This window comes from Lissotriton vulgaris, chromosome 4_1 (assembly GCF_964263255.1).
Source record: "Lissotriton vulgaris chromosome 4_1, aLisVul1.2, whole genome shotgun sequence".
In the NCBI taxonomy this organism is placed as follows: domain Eukaryota; kingdom Metazoa; phylum Chordata; class Amphibia; order Caudata; family Salamandridae; genus Lissotriton; species Lissotriton vulgaris.
Window position 1 is genome coordinate 888068783 of NC_141691.1, and position 20239 is coordinate 888089021.

Genomic DNA, 20239 nt, shown 5'->3' on the forward strand with positions numbered 1-20239 from the left:
CCTCCATTTCCTAAACTATACAGTTATACACACCTTACTTATTCGAACATATACTAACACATATTTACTCTTTTATACAATCTCTGATACAAGTTCACAATGATCCATACAGCCACTCACACATTCACTGGCTCTTATGCACAGTAATTTATATATGTGAACTCTCACATGTACTGTGTTTTACATATGTACTTACTTTGACATGTAGCACTGAGATATCCATTCACTCACCAATACTCTCGTACACAGTCAACCACCCATACAGCTGTTTCCACATGCAGTTTTGAACCCATAGATCTAGTGAATCAACTGTTCACACATGTATGCACAGAGTCACACACCTCCCAGCCACCCCCACACACACACACTCACTCTCCCATACAAATACTTGGACAACCAATCAATAACCCATACAGTTACTCATATAGCTACTGATCAACACATGCAGCAGTTCATAGAACAACAGATATAATGATGCACAAATTAAGACAGTTTAGTCACTAACCCATGCACTCAGTGAGACACATTTAATCACTCTCTCATACAGTCAGTCATGCACCTACTAAATCCTTCATCCAGACACTTATACATCCACTCATTCTTCAATATGTAAGACATATTTTAACTTTACAGAAACATACAGTCACTGGATGATGTCATCAGTGATGTCATCAGTGATGTCATTTGAGATGTCATCAGTGATGTCATCAGTGATGTCACTGACCATGTCATGAATGATGTAATATGTGACATCATTAGCAGTGGATTGCGGGTCCGCGATATATAGTTAGTGCAACTAACTATATATGGAATTTCAATGGTTTTGTGCAAATAAAATAAGGTTTTTTAAATGCTAATCCCTAACTATATATGGTCTATAACCTATGGTTTTTTCAGTGAATTTTCAAGGTTTTGTAAATGCAAATTCCTAACTATATATGGTCTATAACCTATGGTTTTTTCTGTGAATTTCATTGGTTTTTTAAAAGCTTATATCTATAGCTGTAAAATATATTCTTTATTTAGTGACGTATCACGTAGCCCGTGAGACGCCTCATGATGCATTGCATAACCGTGACGTATCGTCTCTGCAGCGCAAACCAAACCCAAAACGTAAGCGCGCCAGAACACGCTTAAAGATATATATATATTTTTTTAACCTTAATTAGACAAAATCCACACGTGCACATATCACAAACGTTCAAAAAACACAATATGTCGGACTCCCGTTACGCTGCCGGTTAGCTGCCCGGTTAACGTACCAGGAAGCACCTTTACCGCGAAAAATCGCAATTTTTTTTTTTTCACCCCCCAGGGAACTTTAATAGCCCCCTCATCAATCCTAGGGGTTCAGGAGGGGTCTGCCTTACCCCTTTCATTCATTTACACCTTTTTTTTTTCCACCTCTTGTCTCTCGATCCCACAGAGAGACAAGATGGCGGCCGCTCCAGACTGTTTACAATGATAACAGCCAATCAGCTTCTCCTCAGACTCCCGTTACACTGCCGATTAGCTTCCCGGTAGCTGCCCGGTTAGCTGCCCATTTCGCGTACCAAGACGCGTCTCTACGGCGAAAAAATCGGATTTTTTTGTTTGTTTTTTTTTGGCCCCACGTGGCTTTATAATATCCCCCTCATCAATCCTAGGGGGTCAGAAGGGGTCTACCTTGCCCTCTTTCCTTCATTTCCCCCTTTGTTTTGGCCTCCTCTTGTCTCTCGATCCTACCGAGAGACAAGATGGCGGCCGCTCCGGACTGTTTACAATATTGACAGCCAATCAGCTACTCCTCAGACTCCCGTTACACTGCCGGTTAGCTTCCCGGTTAGCTGCCCGGTTAGCTGCCCGGTTCGCGTACCAAGACGCGTCTCTATGGCGAAAAAATCAGATTTTCTTTTTTTTTTTGGGTTACACTGCCGGTTAGCTTCCCGGTTAGCTGCCCGGTTAGCTGCCCGGTTCGCGTACCAAGACGCGTCTCTACGGCGAAAAAATCTGATTTTTTTTTTTTTTTGGGTTACACTGCCGGTTAGCTTCCCGGTTAGCTGCCCGGTTAGCTGCCCGGTTCGCGTACCAAGACGCGTCTCTACGGCGAAAAAATCGGAATTTTTTTTTGTTTGGGTTACACTGACGGTTAGCTTCCCGGTTAGCTGCCCGGTTAGCTGCCCGGTTCGCGAACCAAGACGCGTCTCTACGGCGAAAAAATCGGATTTTTTTTTTTTTTTTTTGGGCCCGGCGTGGCTCTATAATATCCCCCTCATCAATCCTAGGGGGTCAGAAGGGGTCTACCTTGCCCCCTTTCCTTCATTTCCCCCTTTGTTTTGGCCTCCTCTTGTCTCTCGATCCTACCGAGAGACAAGATGGCGGCCGCACCGGACTGTTTAGAATGTTGACAGACACCGGAGAGCCAATCAGCTTCGCTTCGCAAAGTTCCGATACGCGAAAAGTTCGCGAACCGGAGCGCTGCCCGGAGCGCTGTTACAGATATATATCTTGATTTAAACGTTAATTTCTCAAAATCCACTGAAGCACATATATTGAGACCTAGCAAAGGCACATCGGGCTAACAGTCCCTACAATTTTGCCAAGTTTCGTGCAAATCCATTCAGCCGTTCGAGCTAAAAGTGAGTCCAACCGCCCTATGGAAAACTCAATGTTAAAAACGCGTTTTGGGACCCCCCTTTTTTCTCAGCCCCCCCTTGACGAAACCCCCCCAAATTTCCAGGAGCTGCTCAGAAACAAAATGTGCCATTTTCCTGAAAATTTCAGCTGATTCCGTCCACAAACGTTAAAGTTATTAGACATAGAATTTTCAGAAATCCCATAGGGAAAAAATCCTAACTATATATACCTACTGGCGACCGCCAGTAGGTAATATATATATATGTATATATATATATATATATAAACAACTAGTTCTGGTTTAGCGAAGCTGTCACAGGGCGGTCTGGTGCGGGTTACCGGATAACCCAAACAATTGAAAACAGTACTCCCTCCTCATCAGTAAGGATACCAGACTCTAAAAAGTGCAGCAAATATAAGCTTTAATGGTACAAACGACGCGTTTCGGATTTCTCCTTCTTCACGGTCAAACATCCATACTCAATTTTTGATTAGAATACAATACATAAAAACAGAAAAGAGACTAGGTTTGTTGCACCTCTCATACTGATGATAAAACTACGGTATCAATTTTGTAATGTTGCCCATGTATCCAGAAAATAATAAAGGAATACTTCGTAATTCATCATACACCTAATAAACAAAACACCAATGCATAAAGAAACATGTCTGGCATCATATATACAGTTGTGTATGCTACCAATCGCAAAATATGGTCATATATACACAAACTTCGCTATCGCAATATAGTAAAACATGAATTGAAATCTGGTCAAGGTATCACACCATGCCCATTACGTGACCAATCAGCTCTTATCAAAATTCCAATACATTGCCATGAATGCATCTGTACCACATGACTGCCACCCAAATAGAGACAACCATAAATACCCATTTAAATGAATGGCTTGAAAAAGGTCTGTTAGACGAGGATGAGAAGAAATACCTAACAGTCGCAAATCCAGTAGAGGCCACAATCTACTTCCTACCGAAAGTGCTCAAACGTCTATACAAACCACCTGGCAGACCCATCATATCTGCAAATGGCTCAATAAAAGAACCAATGTCAAACTATATTGCTCATTTCCTAGCACCAATGGTAAAGGATCTTACCTCTTACTTGTGAGACACAACAGACCTACTACAAAAAATAGAAGGTATACCTTGGCACCAAAGATACAAATTGATATCAATGGATGTTGTCTCGCTGTATACAAATATAGAGCATCAAATTGGATTAAAAGTGTGCAGTTTCTTCCTAGGCAAAAGAAACATTCAATACAAACAACACAACATCATGTTGCTAGAAATGATCTCCCTTTGTTTACACAATAATATATTTACCTTCAATAAAAAACACTATAGACAAATGAAAGGTACAGCCATGGGCTTTTCTTTTTCTCCGAATTTTGCGAATCTTGTGATGGGCTGGTACAAACAAAAAATAGCTTAGAACTGTGAAAATGACCAACATGTGCAGAAAACGGTGTCATTGGTGGCGGTTCATCGACAACTTCTTCATCATATGGGATAGATCAGAATAGGATTTTGCAGAATATTTCCAAATTTTACACAACAATGAGGCCAAACTGCAATTCACTTATGAGATTATCTCAAATAAAATTTCATTTTTCGACATTGAAATATATTCGAAGGACAATACTTTGCAAACTACACTGTTCCGGAAAAACAGCCACCAATGCAGTTCTTCATACAAACACTTTCCACCCCATCACCCAAAAATGAAATATACCATTTGGAGAATTCCTAAGGGTAAGTAGAAATTGCTCTGCGGACAATGAATTTGATTCTCACAGCAGAGCAATGTAAACCAGGTTTGAAAAGAGAAACTACCTTAGTAAAGTGGTCAAGAAAAGCTTACATAAGGCGAAATTAAACAATCAAACTGAAATGCTCAGGAAACAAGGGAGATCAAACAGAGAGAACATCAAAAAAACAAGATTAATGACAACCTATACAACTGAAACAAGTGATTTGACTCCTATACTCAAATAATATTAGGGCATCTTGAAACTAGATATGGCACTTGCTGAATTCATAGGAGATCATCCTAATGTTACCTATAGGAGAGGTCCGAATTTGGGGGACAAGTTGAACCGCAGCCACTTTAAGCTGAAACAGAAATCATGGGCTGAGATTGAGGGTTTCTGGCCATGCAAAAATTGCAAAGCTTGTAAAATAGCAATCCCTAAAAAAGAGGTGGAAATCAAAAAGGGGGTCAAGGGAAAAATAAAATATATCACTTGTAAGAGCAAATACGTTGTATACATAGTGGAATGCCCATGTAAATTGAAATACATAGGCAGTACCATTTGTGAGGTCAAAAAACATATCCTTGAACATATAAGAGCTACTGTGAACAAGGACCGTTCAAATGCCATCGCAAAGCACATGGAAAAAATGCATGAGAGTAAGTGGGAATTGCTGAGATTCTATGCAATAGAACAGGTGCCGAACCCAGAACGAGGAGGGACTCGTGAGAAACATTCAAGACAGAAGCAATCAAAGCACATTGTATCATTCAAGCCTTTGACCCCCCTAGGTTTGAATCCAGATGAAGAATTATTTGTACATCTCTAAAAATTCAGAACTGACATCTTACTTGGACATTAATATGAAACCATATTACGTCAATAGTAGATTTCCTGACTAGATAGGGAAAACCAATATATCAATCATGATTAAATCAGTGATAACATTGACAACTATAAGTTGCACCTCTGACTGGACAGAATGCTACTATGATTTTGTGAAATGTTGTATCATTGACTTATTGGTTCTAATATCATATGTGCAATGACTGCTTTAAACATAAATACTCACTGGAGAGAAGATAATACTGGAATGACTCAAATGCAAGTAATCAAAACACTTGTTTGGCTCAACTGCAACACTAAGGCCCCCATAAGGATGACAGGCAAACTTTGTCCGCTCGCCATCCCATCGGAAAAAGGGAACGCCCGCCATAAGGGCGGGGGTCCCGATGGTGGCATTAGGATGCCCCACTACAGTGGCGGGCACATCCAGAATTCCTACCATTGTGGCGGGCGGTGCACTCAGCACCGCCCGCCACAATGGCAGGAAGGCATGCTGTGCACTTCCATGCACAACATGGCAGGAACCACGCAGTGCCTGCCATGTTGTCCATGGAACTGCTGGGGGTACCATAGGTACCCCCCATGTGCACCCCCCCAGAATTTCTAAGGTTTTTTAAATGCTAATTCCTAAATATAACGTGTGTGAAACCTATGGTTTTTTCAGTGACTTTCTAAGTTTTTTTAAAATGCTTATTCCTAACTATAACGTGGCTGAAACCTATGTTTTTTTCAGTGAATTGCTAAAGTTTTTTAAATGCTCATTCCTGACTATAACGTGCCTGAAACCTATGGTTTTTTCAGTGAATATATATATATATATATATATATATGTGCACTGGAAAACTAAACACCCACTTCCTTTACAAAGAAATGGAAAGTTTGCATCTGTACAACCTCTCTTATTTTTCAGGATTTTCATCTTCCACTCAATGTACACATCATCCACACATACACACATCTAATTGCTGCATTCCTTAACTTTGATTATCAACTATTCTTCTATTTTATATTCATATTCAAAGTGCAAGCCCTTTATCGAGCCTTTTTGTTATAACTAATGTTCCAGGAATTCTGCTCATACACAGAACTGTACATAAAGACTTAGGACCTCAGTGTATTACGGTGTTCCAAAACCCACCTTACTACACAAACAACCTACCAGACTAGCAATCAGTGACTCTTTGGTTCTTCGCCTTAGAGCAGTGTTTCCCAAACTGTGGTCCGCGTACCCCCTTGTGTCCCTCACACATTCCCAGAGCATCCGCAGGCAGCAGTTTTAAAAGCACTGCAAAGTATCTTGCTTAATTACCAGTTTTCAAAGAACAATAAAAATGTGAATATAACAACAGTGATTGAGTTCCCTGCTGGAGAGACATGAGAGTTTTGTCCAGTGACAGCTGTGACTGAACTAATGTAACACAGAGGGTTAATATGCCTACTGCAAAGAAGTGTACCATACATTTTAAAAAACAGTATTTGATATGCATCGGTCAGTGGGTTACTGCTTTTGTCACACAGATTATTTTGTTACACTGCAGTTCATAAGTGACAATCGTAATCTAGCACTGTGACCAAAAAACTGTCATCAAACAACTGCTTGCAAATTGCAAGGTACAATTTAGTGACATGCGTTTTTTCAGTCTTTCATAATCCTGATGCTTCTAAAAAGGTTTCTTTGGGTGGAAATACATTTTTATTGTTGAAGTCCATGCTAACTACTGTGTTATGTTCTGTATCCTGAGTTTGTGCTTCTCCAGACCAGCACTCCTTAAGTTTATGCTTCTCCAGACCAGCCTCCTTGGCTTAACAACACACTCTACTACTTCAGAAACGCAAGGCTGCACCATATTTACAAGAATATGGTGCAGCCCTGCGTTTCCCATGCACTGGCCCTACATTTAATAGGGGAAGATTGTTTATGTGCAGGAAGGTTCTCCTTCCTGCACATAAACAATATTGAAATGTAATTTTCTCACTTCTATGTGTACTGCTTAATGCATCTCACATAGAAGTTACAAAATGTCTTTTTTTTTAAAGATTGTTTATGTGCAGTAAGGGCCACCTTCCTGAACATAAACAATCCAAGGCGTTTTACAAAAACGAGGAGAAATGAAAGCATTTCTCATTGTTTCTCCAAGTTAAGACCAGGTTTTCTTGGGCCTAAACTTTGGCCCTGCTTCCCATTTACACTGCTCTAGTAAAGAGGCGGCAGCGTCAAAAGCAATGGGTGTCACAGAGGAAAGGCCCACCACAACACGCACTGCCCACCGCTTTCACGCTAAGCATTGTGTCAAAGGGAGTCTTATTTACAAGGGTCCGTTAAGCAACATTAAGTGGCCTTGTAAATAAGGCAAAGCCCCTATCGCCACAGAAAACTCTCAGAAAGTGATGTTCCCATAGGGATAGGGGCTTGTAAATATGCCACTAAAATCATTAGTAATTTGAGTATTTGTTTTGTGTACACATATGTGTTAATTTTTTCCGAATTACGGTTTTAATGTTTGAAATTTAAATCCTACAAATTGCTTGGGGGTCCCCAGCTTCCAGTGGTGACTCTATGGGGGGTCCTCACGAGTCAAAAGTTTGGGAACCACTGCCCTACAACATAAACACCAATGACTAGTCAACCCAGAACACGCCACTTAGATTACATGAAGTAACGTGGATAACAATAGCACTCTTTCATTATACTCTTACACCAGTCCAATACAAGATGTAAATAAAGAACGAGCAACTTTGAAATGTTTATTTCTAACGCCAAAATCTCATGCACAGTACCTTAGATAATACAACCAAACATATTATCACAAACAAGGTTGTCAGCATTGTTACTATTCTATAAGACACAAACGGAAAAAGCATCTTATAATACTAAAGGTAAACAAATGTAAAATATACCTACAATTCACCCTCCCTACCTAGCAGATTAGTTTATAACTACAGAAAGTCTCATAGGATTACATGGTCAGACCCATACCTCTGGTACTCAGCAGTAGTACCTCACATTCAGCGCTCCACAAACTATCAAGTTATGAATGTTCTCCAACTGTGTGTAACTTTGCCTCCACAATGCATTATGAAAAGCAAGGTGGACACAACTACATATGTATTATGGCTCGAACTTCCGAGGATCATTCTGAACAGACACAGTATTCAAGATAACTTTGATGTTCCATGCTCTCACTATACACACAAAACTAGCGAGGCACTTTACAAATCTAGCATACCAAATTATTCTCATATAAAACAAAATACTCAGCCTTCTCTAAACAATATCACAAGTATGTGTCACATGCAAAGCAGAGCAGGAAAGCAAAAATAGTGTGTAAGCTTCTAATAAACCCATGCTAACTTAACAGGGTGTGAGTAAAAGCCTCAGCCCCACGGCACTCTTTCTTCATCAAAGCACGTGATATAAACGTGTGCTACTTAGGAACGCACACTCCAAGACTAAAAACCAGAGTCGAGTTCACATTTCCCAAAAAAAGTTATTCGCTCTTTGCTAGAAAGCTGTAGCTAAAAAATAAAGAATACGCAGAAAATCAAAGAGTCTTAATCCAACAGCATGTAAGCACAATATGTAGCAACAGCCTCCAACAGGAAGTCATTGTTCTCATCTGAAAACATTTCAGCCATCCAATTCAATAGTGAAAATAAACATACATGTTCCTCAACCACCGGAGCCTCTGTCACCATCGGTGGAAAAGTCGGGTAATCTTCAATGTAACTGCGTGCCAAGAACTCAAGCGCCGCTGCAAAAACATTCCAACGTCCCATTATTCCATGTGTCGCTGCTAAGGTCATAATCCCGCCGCCAGAACAGAGCACGTCATGAACCACTAAAGGACTCATCAACTGGTCGTAATCCGCATTGGGAGACACCCTACTGCAGAGACACAAATCCAGGGCCCAGTCGAAATCACAGCTCAGGCAATGGAAGGCAGGCTGAACGCATGTGAAAAAGGAGAAAAAGGAGAATCGAAACGATAATCCATAAGCTGCACTCAATGTTGCAAGAGGCAGCGCGCCATAGTAACTGAGCATTCGGTTGCGGACCAGCAACAACCGAGAAATATTGTCGTCTGTTGCAAGATGTGCATCCATTTTTAAGTAAACAAATTAATACAAGCACATTGGCAACTAATATGACCATTAAGCACAATTCACCGAAGATGCTGCAAAAAATGCAATGAAAAAACACTGACAAGACACCAAATATACTTTTTACAGAAGTCACAAGACCAATTCTTATAATTTTAAAAAAGTAAGCTAACCCCCTACTCGAGGACGCATTAAAGTTAGTCTAAATTAACTCCCTAAAATTCCACGGCACGTCTGTATTTTACAAAGCATACACTTCTGTGCGGGTGTTTGCTGCATGAAGGACAAATGTTTCTCTAGCAGATGTAAGAGCGACCTCTTTTTGAGACAATAGTGCTCATATATCACTCATTTGGTTGACTCTGCTTTCAAGGTCAAAATCGACAGCCAGATGGAAACATCCAGCTTCCCATGCAGAGGAGTTAACACAACTTTTTTTAATCAAACCACACGCTCAGTTACCGTAATCATGTAAGCATTGCCTAACATTGCACAATAAGACACACAGCTGAATCGGATCTCATTTGACAGTGAAAGAGTGATCGCACCATAGTTTCTAATGCTAATCATTTTCAGCATACGCTACTAATACGATAAAACGTCGATAATTTTAACACCAGTCCTTGATAATATGCCCGAATTTCGTAACGTGCCCTGCATCGCAAAATGCCACGCAGGGCACGGAACGAAGCGGGATTAATTTGAACAACATAGGGCGATACATTATCGCCGCTTTTATCGACAGAAAACTGCAGATAAACGGCAATAATGGGCTTGATAATAGGCCCTTGTAAATTCCCATAGCAGGCCAGGTTCTGGTGTTAACCTGGGCTGCCATGGAAATTCACAAGGGCATATTATCAAGACCATTATCGCCACTTTAGCGGCAGTTTCCTGCAGATAAAAGCGGCGAGAATGTATAGCCTTATGTTGTTGATAATGTGGCTCGAAATTCGTTTTATTAATTTAATTGTTTACTTATCTACAATCCTCCAGATTCCGTTCTTTATCACCCCCCACCTTGCCCCTCCCCCACTCTGCATGTCTCACCGCACCTCCCTCCAGGGGCCGCGTCTGGACTTGATAATACCCCCTTTTTAATTCCCGTAGAAGCCCATGTTAACACCACAACATGGGCTGCTATGAGAATTAACAAGGGGGTATTATCAAGACCATTTTCACCGTCTTCTTGTCAGTTTCCTGCCCATAAAACGCCGATAATTTTAACACCGGTCCTTCATAATATGCCCGTCAGTTCAATATTATCAGTAAAGGGTGATACATTATTGCGCTTTTATCGGCAAGAAATTGCCGATAAAGCGATGATAATGGGCTTGATAATAGGCCCTTGTAAATTCCCATAGCAGCCCAGGTTCTAGTCTTCTAGTTCTTGTCCTTGGCAATTCACAAGGATATATTATCAAGCCCATTATAGCTGCGGATAAAAGCGACGATAATGTATCTCCTTTTGTTGATAATATGGATCATTGCTCTTTTTTTGACCAGTAAACTTAGGTGCATATTATCAAGGACCAGTGTTAAAATTATCGCCGTTTTATTGGCAGGAAACTGATGATAAAATGGCAATAATGAGCTTCATAATACAGCTTTATTATTTCCCATAGAAGTCCATGTTAACACCAGAACATAGGTTTCTATGGGAATTAACAAGGACGTATTATCAAGCACACCCTCCCAACATTAATAAAAAAACTCCAGACAATGCATGTACCCGGAGCTGGAAGGTCATTTTACAAATCACTGTCCCAGAAAGGTGGCGTTCCCCTTGACGTGTACGGTGAGAGAGGGAGGGAGAGCTCAAAACATATTTTTTTTTAAAAAAGACCCAAGAGGTGCCGCTCCCCGAGACTGCGGGGAGTAGGACCGTAACCCCCCCCCCCTGCATACTTCAAACTAAAACCAGAGAAGTGCCTTTACCCAGTGCTCAGAGCACCTTACAAGCCATCATTATGCAGAAAAATTGCCCCTGTAATTTGCCCCCCGAGACCTAATGAATAAAACGGACTTCTACTTTTTTTTCACCTTTTCCACTGCATACAAGTACTGCAGGAGTGCACCGCCATTTTTTATTTAAAAAAAATAAAAATTGAGCCTAAAGATCCATGTACCACCCCCTGAACAAGACTATAGGCTCAGAATGTTTCTACCCTGCCCCCTTTCCTTATTTCTTACTTTGTTTTACTGTTTTCTTGTGGCTCTGCTCTCTCGACAAACAACATGACTGCCAACACTTCCTGGTCTGGAGTATTGACAGCCAATCAGCATGCAGCTCCTGCTCGTAATTGTAGGTATTTACATGCGCGTATGCAGTGATCTTTCTTTAAAAGAAAGAAAATAAAAAATAGAGCCTAAACACCCATGTATGACCCCCTGAGCAAGCCTAGAGGGTCAGAATGCCTCTACCCTACCCCCTTACCTTATTTCTCAACTTTGTTTTACTGTTGTCTTGTGATTCAGTTCTAGGGAGGCACAAGATGGCTGCCAACACTTCCTGGTATCAAGTGTTGACAGACAGTTCACAGCCAATCAGCATGCAGCTCACGCTCGTAATTGAACAGATTTCAGTACGCGTACTGAACTCCAACTCCAGATATCGCTATGATTTTACTTGCAATTTTCTCAGAAACTACTGAACGGATTTACACCATTTAACTAAAAGTACAATCTGCGAACAGAACTCTACCTCTCTGCCAAATTTCGTGTAATTCCGTTCAGCCGTTCGAGCTGTAGCCCTGGCTAAAGGTCCCTATGGAAAATTGCATGGGGAAAACACGTTTTGGGACCCCCTTTTTTCTTGGCCCCTGCTTGATGAATCACCCCTAAACTTTCAGGGAAAGAGCGGAACCGAGCAGGCCATTTTCTTGGAGAAATTCGCGAAGATTGGTCCACCGGCGCCAAAGTTATTCCAAATAGAATACTGTGGATTTCCTATGGAAACTAGGTACTAACTATAACTGGCGACCGCCAGTAGGATATATATATATTTAGTTGGCCCCCAGGGGACCTCAGGATTCAAGGGGACTTCATCCCCTAACTTAAAACACGCCACTGGGCGCGTTTGCACAGTTTTGAAGGTAGGGGATGGAACCTGAGGTGTTATGTGTGCAAACACGCCCTGTGGCGCGTTTTAAGTTGGGGAATTAATTCCTCTTCAATCCTGAGGTGCCCTGGGGGCCAACTAGCCCACCAGGTACCTCCAGTAAGCGCCACGGAGCAGCGTTGCAGAGAGGTGTAAAAAGGGGCATGGTCTCTGAACACCTCTCTGCAACGCAGCTCCCTGGCACATACTGGAGGTACCTGCTGGGCTAGTTGGCCCCCAGGGGACCTCAGGATTGAATTGGGGGCCAATTAGCCCACCAGGTACCTCCAGTATGTGCCAGGGAGCTGCGTTGCAGAGAGGTGTCCATAGGCCACGCCCCTTTTTACACCTCTCTGCAATGCAGCTCTGTGGCACTTACTGGAGGGACCTGGTGGGCTAGTTGGAACCTAGGGACCCTTAGGATTCAAGTGGACCTAATCTCCCAAATTAAAACGGGCACAGAGCGTGTTTACACAGGGGCGAAGTGGGGTGACGGGGCCTGAGGTGACATGTGCAAACACACCCTGTGGCGTGTTTTAATTTGGGGAAATAATTCCCCTTCAATCCTGAGGGCCCCTGTGGGCTAACTAGCCCACCAGGTGCTTCCAGTAAGCGCCACTGCGCTGCGTTGCAGAGAGGTGGCCCAGGCCATGCCCTTTTTACACCTCTCTGCAATGCAGCTCTGTGGCGCTTAATGGAGGTACCTAGTGGGCTACATGGACCCCAGGGACCCTGAGGATGCAAGGGGACTTAATATCCCAAATTAAAACAGACACAGGGCGCGTTTAGACAGTGTTGAAGGGATTGGATGGTGTAGCAAAGTGGCTCTAAATATTGTGGACCAAAGACAAATCAACCAAACTACGAATTCTGATTTACTCATCTGTTATCAGGAGAGACCTCAGTGCTGCATCTCTGAGCCCAGTACTGATCCTGAAGAAAACTAATTCTAACCGTACTTACCAGTAACTTGAATTTCTTCCATAGGATATCATTGCCTGCTTTTTGCTGAAAAGGTTTCTAAGTGTGGAGTTTTGAAACTTTAAAATATTCACCTAAAATCATCCGAACAACAAATTCTGATTACCTCACCTGTTATCAGGAGAGAACCCAGTGTTGCATCTTTTAGCCCAGCACTGACCCTGAAAAGTAATTGTAACCGTACTTACCAGTAACTTGTATTTCCTTGCATAGGAATCCATTGTCTGGTTTTCACCAGAAAAGTTTCTAAGTGTCTATTTTCACAAACTACAAATATTCCTTGAAAATCACCTGTATGATTTAAACGCATTCTTTCAATTGTTGTCAGGAGATGCACTAGTGCTGGATCCAGGATCCACCACTGAGTAAGAAAAAGTAACGATAACACTACTTACCTGCTAAGTAATTTCCTTCCATAGGCTAACATTGACTGGTTTCACTTGGAAATCCTTCAAAGTGTTCCTATAAAATCAGCAGAACTTTGAATTCCGATTTACTCACCTGTTATCAGGAGAGACCTCAGTGCTGCATCTTTTAGCCCAGTACTGACCCTAAAAAGTAATTCTAACCGTACTTACCAGTGACTTGTACTTCCTTCCATAGGAATCAATTGTCTGGTTTTCACCAGAAAAGTTTCTAAGTGTCTATTTTCACAAACTAAAAATACTCCTTACAAATCGCCTGTATGATTTAAACGCATTCTTTCAACTGTTTACAGGAGATGCACCAGTGCTGGATCTAGGATCCACCACTGAGTAAGAAAAAGTAACGGTAACACTACTTACCTGCTAAGTGAATTTTCTCCAATAGGATAACATTTGTGATTCTATGTGAAAAAATGTCTAAGTGTCGACTTTTAAAATACAATAATATTCCTTAAAAATTACTACAGTAACCAAAACTCTTTTACTCAACTGTTTACAGGAGATGTCCGAGGACTGAATCTAGGATCCAGTCCTGTGGTTAGAAAAGCAATCCATAAAGTACCTAATTGCATTTAACTAGAAATTCACATTGAGCTTAATGTTGCATTGTGTTTGAAATTGTGTTGCCCATTGCAACAACTGTAACTACTGTACTTAAAAGTCTATTGTCTATTTGCAAAGTATTTAAACTAAAGTGATTCATTCTGAGAAAGTATATTTTGTAATGTAATGTATAATGTAATTATGATGTAATTTAAAGAAATAATATCTAAAAATAAATAGTTTAAAGAAATTTAGTAAATCAGTATCAAAAAAATAAATGTAAGAATTAATACATTTAAAAATTGTCATTTACAAAACCTTTGAAATTCACTGAATAAAACATAGGTTTCAGACATGTTATAGTTAGAAATTAGCATTTAAAAAACCTTTGGAATTCACTGAAAAAACCATAGGTTCCAGGCCTGATATAGTTAGGAATTAGCATTTAAAAAACCTTTGAAATTCACTGAAGTACTAAGCTGCAGGTGCATTTCAGGATCCTGCAGCGTCTGCATGCCATAGTGAATAGCGACCCCTCATAACCAGTTGCTTGCAACTTCAAGCAAACTCACAATAATGATCTGAGCTGCTTGAGTTATTTTGTGGCAGCAGCTATCCCTAAACAGCGTCGGGGAGGGAACCGCGAAAAAGCCCTCAGACAGCTAGAGACAAAAATGATTTTAGAGCTCGATACTAAATTCCCGTATGGCCTGAACAACACTGAAGACCTGCACAATTTAGAGCATTCATTGGCACTTTAAGAATATTGCAGATTTGCACATCTAAATGAAGTTTAGATATTGGTTGCACTTTCGGCACAGTCTGAGTAAAACTATGGTTGTAGTTTCTAGTGATGGATATGAAACAATAGATAGGTTCTAAATAAGGTCGTGACTGAAAGTGCATTTAAGCAGGAATGGTGGTGTTGTAGTAGGAGACCCATTTGATTTACTTATAAAACCCACATATTAGTAAATCAGGGTACATGTATATTCATTCCATAAATAAAGTAGTTATATTCAGATAAAGGGATAGTATGAGATACTATGACAACAGATTGCGTATTTTGCACATTTTTGTATATTATATACTGCAATGTATTTATGAACGCATTTTAGGACATTTTTATATATTTATATATTTTATAGTTGTGTGTATCATACTTTCCCCTTTTTTTATATTACAGATAGATGTGAAAACATTAATTGTACCCCTGTATTCAAACAGTCAAAGCACTTATTATGGACCTACTACCTATTACATTTATTGTTGTAATTTGACCTACAATGGATTAAGGACACTAGATTGATTGTGTTAAATCAAACCACTGGAAAGAGAAAACAAGAAGCAAAAAAGAGATAAATAAAAGAACAAAGAAAGACTGTCTGCTGATGGATGGACACATACATTAGTATTTTTTCTATGTTTAGCACTGGTTTTATGTCACGAGATTAGCATCACATATAAAAAAATGGCGTTTGTTATCCTTTGTACATGTGAACAAGGGCAAGTTTTGCCCGAAACGCGTCAGGAGGAAAACAGCAGTAAATAAAGTACTTGCCTGAAGATTGTGGTTCGTGGTTCCTTTGTTGGACGAAGCAGCATGTACGACGCTGGGAAACAGATGGAGGTTCCATTGACAAAGTGGGCTGAGAGTAACTTAGAGGCATCACGACGCCTCGTTTTATTTTAATTAAATAAGCAGACATTGACAGGGCTCAGCTCCTTAAAGCTATAGCGGCACTATATGAAGAACTTGAAACAATGGGGACAGCATAGGGAAAAAACAAATTGACAAATGAGATGAATAGTCGATTAAAGAAGGGGGAGGACGAAATCATGGAACGTAAAACATACAAGTTCCAACGCGACCGCAATCATTATGACTTGGGTCAAATCTTTACGTTATCACTGAAATTTGACACACTATGAGGACCGACAACTGGGGCACAAACAACAACCAAGCCAAGGTCTGCTAATAAAAACAAAGAAAAGAAAGATTCTACCATATTTGATATGAGCTCTGGAGGGTGCAATGAATCTGAGTCGGATTTCCGTAATTTGGCAGCAGTAAACCAACAAAACAAATTATCACCCGGTGACGAAATCAGATTTTTATGCCAGGAAAGGATGCAGTCCCTAAGACCTTGCATACAAAAGAATTACAAAGAAAACACACAAACTATGTATGCAGGAAGACTTGCAATGCAAGGAGGCGGAGGATAATACAAAAAGTGGGGCAGGGGTCAGTGGACAACCAAGAAATGAATACACTCGGCGATTCAAAATGAACAATTGTCAACCTGACCCCTTTAACACTAACAAACTGCGAACAAAAGATCTTGAAATTGGGCCTCTCATATGCACCTCAAACAAATATGGACTACCCGGCAACACGTATTGATCTGTATAAAATGGTCAGAAAATTAAAACTGCGCAAATATTATCCACTGAAAAATAAGAACAGCAGTGATACACAAAGCAGTATTTGTAACGTAAGCACTACAGAAATTGAAAGTACTCCCTCTACGGACATTAAGGAGCTCTGGGAAACTGAAGGAGCGGGGTATGCCTTGACCCAGGAAATGGGAGTAAGTGAAGAAGCCATAGGAACTTCAATAAGAAATCTTGCGGCACCACGCACACCTTTCAAACCGCCCTCAACGTTCAGCCACATCATGCCACGAGACATGATTGATGTCTTTCAGGAGAATGTGACGACTCAACTCAAGGAATTACAAAAGAAGATATACTCGAGCAAACAGAGATTTGACAGTCAGGCATTCCAATACGAACAACTAGAGGCAAAATTAAGTAAAGACAACAACATTGTTGTACGGCCAAGCGATAAAGGAGGTAACGTTGTACTTCTGACCCACACTGAGTATGACAGAGAGCCTACAAACAACTGATGCAGCACTATGAATGAGTTAATACAATCCAACTTAAAAATATGGAAAAAGATTACCATCGGAAGCTTGCATAATGGAGAAGTAAAAAAATGTTGGCGGAAGCTGAATACAAGTACCTGAAAGTGGATAGCTCCATAACACCCCTTATTTACTTTATACCAAAAGTTCATAAGGACATTCAAAACCCCCCGGGAAGACCTATAATATCGGCTAGAGGTGGGTTGCTTGAAAATACATCTGTCTATATTAATTATTTTTTGCAGGGGTATGTTAGGGCAGGTGACTCTTACATTCAAGACACTGGCGACTTTTTATACAAATTACAGAAAATAGAGTGGAAAAAAAATTACTGGATGATTGCATTAGATGTGGAAGCGCTTTATACCAGTATTCAACATTCTGATGGGATAACTGCTGTCAATACTTTTTAACTCGGAGGAGGGTCCTTTTTAGGGATCACAACATTATGTTGGAAGAAATGTTAAAGTTTTGCCTTGAAAACAATATATCTATGTACAACAATATGCTGTACAGACAACTGCAGGGAGTGGCAATGGGGTCCAGTTTCTCCCCAAGCTACGCCTGTCTGCACATGGGCGCTTGGGAGGAACTGGTCCTCAAAGCCAATTATGGTGAAATATTTAAGTCAAAGGTGGTCGCGTGGTATCGATTTATCAATGATCTGTTTGTGGTGTGGAGTGGCCAAGAAGAGGAAGCAGTAGTTTTTGTATCTAAGTTAAATAATAACCAGAGTAATCTACAATTTACTGCAACCCTGAGTCAAACCAATGTATACTTTTTGGATACTGAAGTCTATGTCTGCGATAATAAACTAGAGACTAGACTCTTCAGAAAAACCACAGCTGGAAATACCATCCTCCACGCGGGTAGTGCACATCCACCCCACTTAATTATGAGTATACCCTATGGCGAAATGTTACGTCTAAGAAGAGTATGTAGCAACGACAATGATTTGCATCTAGCCCAGGAAGCCAGTAAAAAAATAAGATTCCTGGAAAGGGGTTACTCTAGTCAGGTCATCGTAAAGGCAAGAACAAAATCCATGCTAGTAAGCCGAAATGACCTACTTTTGAAATATGATTCCCATGCTATGTCTAATAATTCCACTATGCCTAATTACAATGAGACCACTACTCAGTGTGTGACCAAGGTGAATTCCTTCAGAGTCATTGTAGGTTATAATAAACAACATAGAGAGCTACGGCGGATCATAAACCGTAACTGGCCAATAATTTTAAACGACCCTATAATTGGCAGTACACTCCCTAAGAAAGCATCCATCACTTTTAGCCGGGCTCCCTCGATGAGGGACAGGTTGGTCAATACCAGCCCGGAAGTAATTTAAAAAACCACTTGGTTACAAACCAATAGTGTTTTTTTCAAATGCAATACCTGCAAATCATGCACCCATGGGATCAATAAAAAGACATACATTGATGGTTTTTGTTCCAAGGAACATCGGATTAGTAAAGTACTCACATGCAAGATGGAATACGCCGTCTATATTTTAGAGTGTCCATGTTCGCTTAGATATGTTGGTAGTACCAAACATGCAGTCCACAAACGTATCTTACAACTTCTAAGAGCCATTGTCAACCAAGACAATACATATCCGGTGGCAAGGCATTTTAGAGAACACCATCAAAGTGACAGTAAAGGTCTCAAATTTTATGTGATAGATGCAGTCAGTGCAAGTTGACGGGGAGGAAACAGAGAATCTATACTTCGCAAGTTTGAAACTAAGTACATACTGCAGCTCGATACCAAACACCCAGGGGGGCTAAACCTAACAGAAGATTTACATACTAGTCTGTATTAAAATTGGCTGGGAATCAGTTGATATTCTGACAATAAGTTTTTATCACAGTAGGCAATGTATCGATGAGGTTTGTTACTATTTGATAATTATTTATTGTTTTAATGGCAACTTTGATATATACTTCCCCTACTGTTTACAGCCACCAAGCTTAAAGTTGCCGGATCAACATGGTAACATCGAACATACGTTTAGGTATGGACCAACTGCGAGATTCTCATTTATTTATTTATTTATTTATTTATTTTTGAGATTTTTATTGCGCAAACAAATACCCGAAGGTGTCTCGGCGCATGTGGAGGCTAGAGGGACCGAACAGCAAGCTTACTGGTTGAACAACCATGTCTTTAGGAGCCTACGAAAGCTCATCAGATTGGGGGCAGTTTTAATCATGAGTGGCAAAAGGTTCCAAAGTTTGGGAGTAGCAACCAGGAAACGCCTGTCTCCCCAGGTTGCCATTCTCGTGCGAGGTACCGGCAGGAGGCAGGTGTTGGCGGATCTCAGCTGCATTTTAGGGGTATACAACTGAAACGCTTCAGTCAGAAACTTAGGTCCAACGCCGTGCACTGCCTTGTAGGCAATGCAGAGGGCCTTGAATTTAATGCGGCCCTCTACTCTTAGCCAATGCAGATGACGAATGGCGGGAGTAGTAGGCCGGCGGCGGGGGATGTCAAGAAGGATTCTTGCAGCCACATTCTGTATGGACTGCAACTTAGATAGAACGAGTTTCTGAGTATTAAGAAAGAGGGCATTCCCGTAGTCAATTTTAGAAAACACTAGGGTAGAGACCAGGGTCTTCCCAGCTGAAGTAAGGAGGTAAGGCAGTAATTTCCTAATTTTCTTTAGGATAAAGAACGCGGATGACACAACCTTATTGACGTGAAGGTTGAATGACAGCTTGCTGTCAAAAATAACTCCCAGGTTTCTGGCTTTTTCTACTGGGACAGGGGGAGAGCCCAGCTGGTTAGGCCACCAGATGGAGGACCATTCCGGGGAGAGTTTACCGAAGGTCATGACCTCGGTTTTGTCCGAGTTAAGCCTCAGACAATTGGAGGACATCCAGGTACTGACAGCAAGCATAGCCCTTTGGAAATTAGCTGCCACCA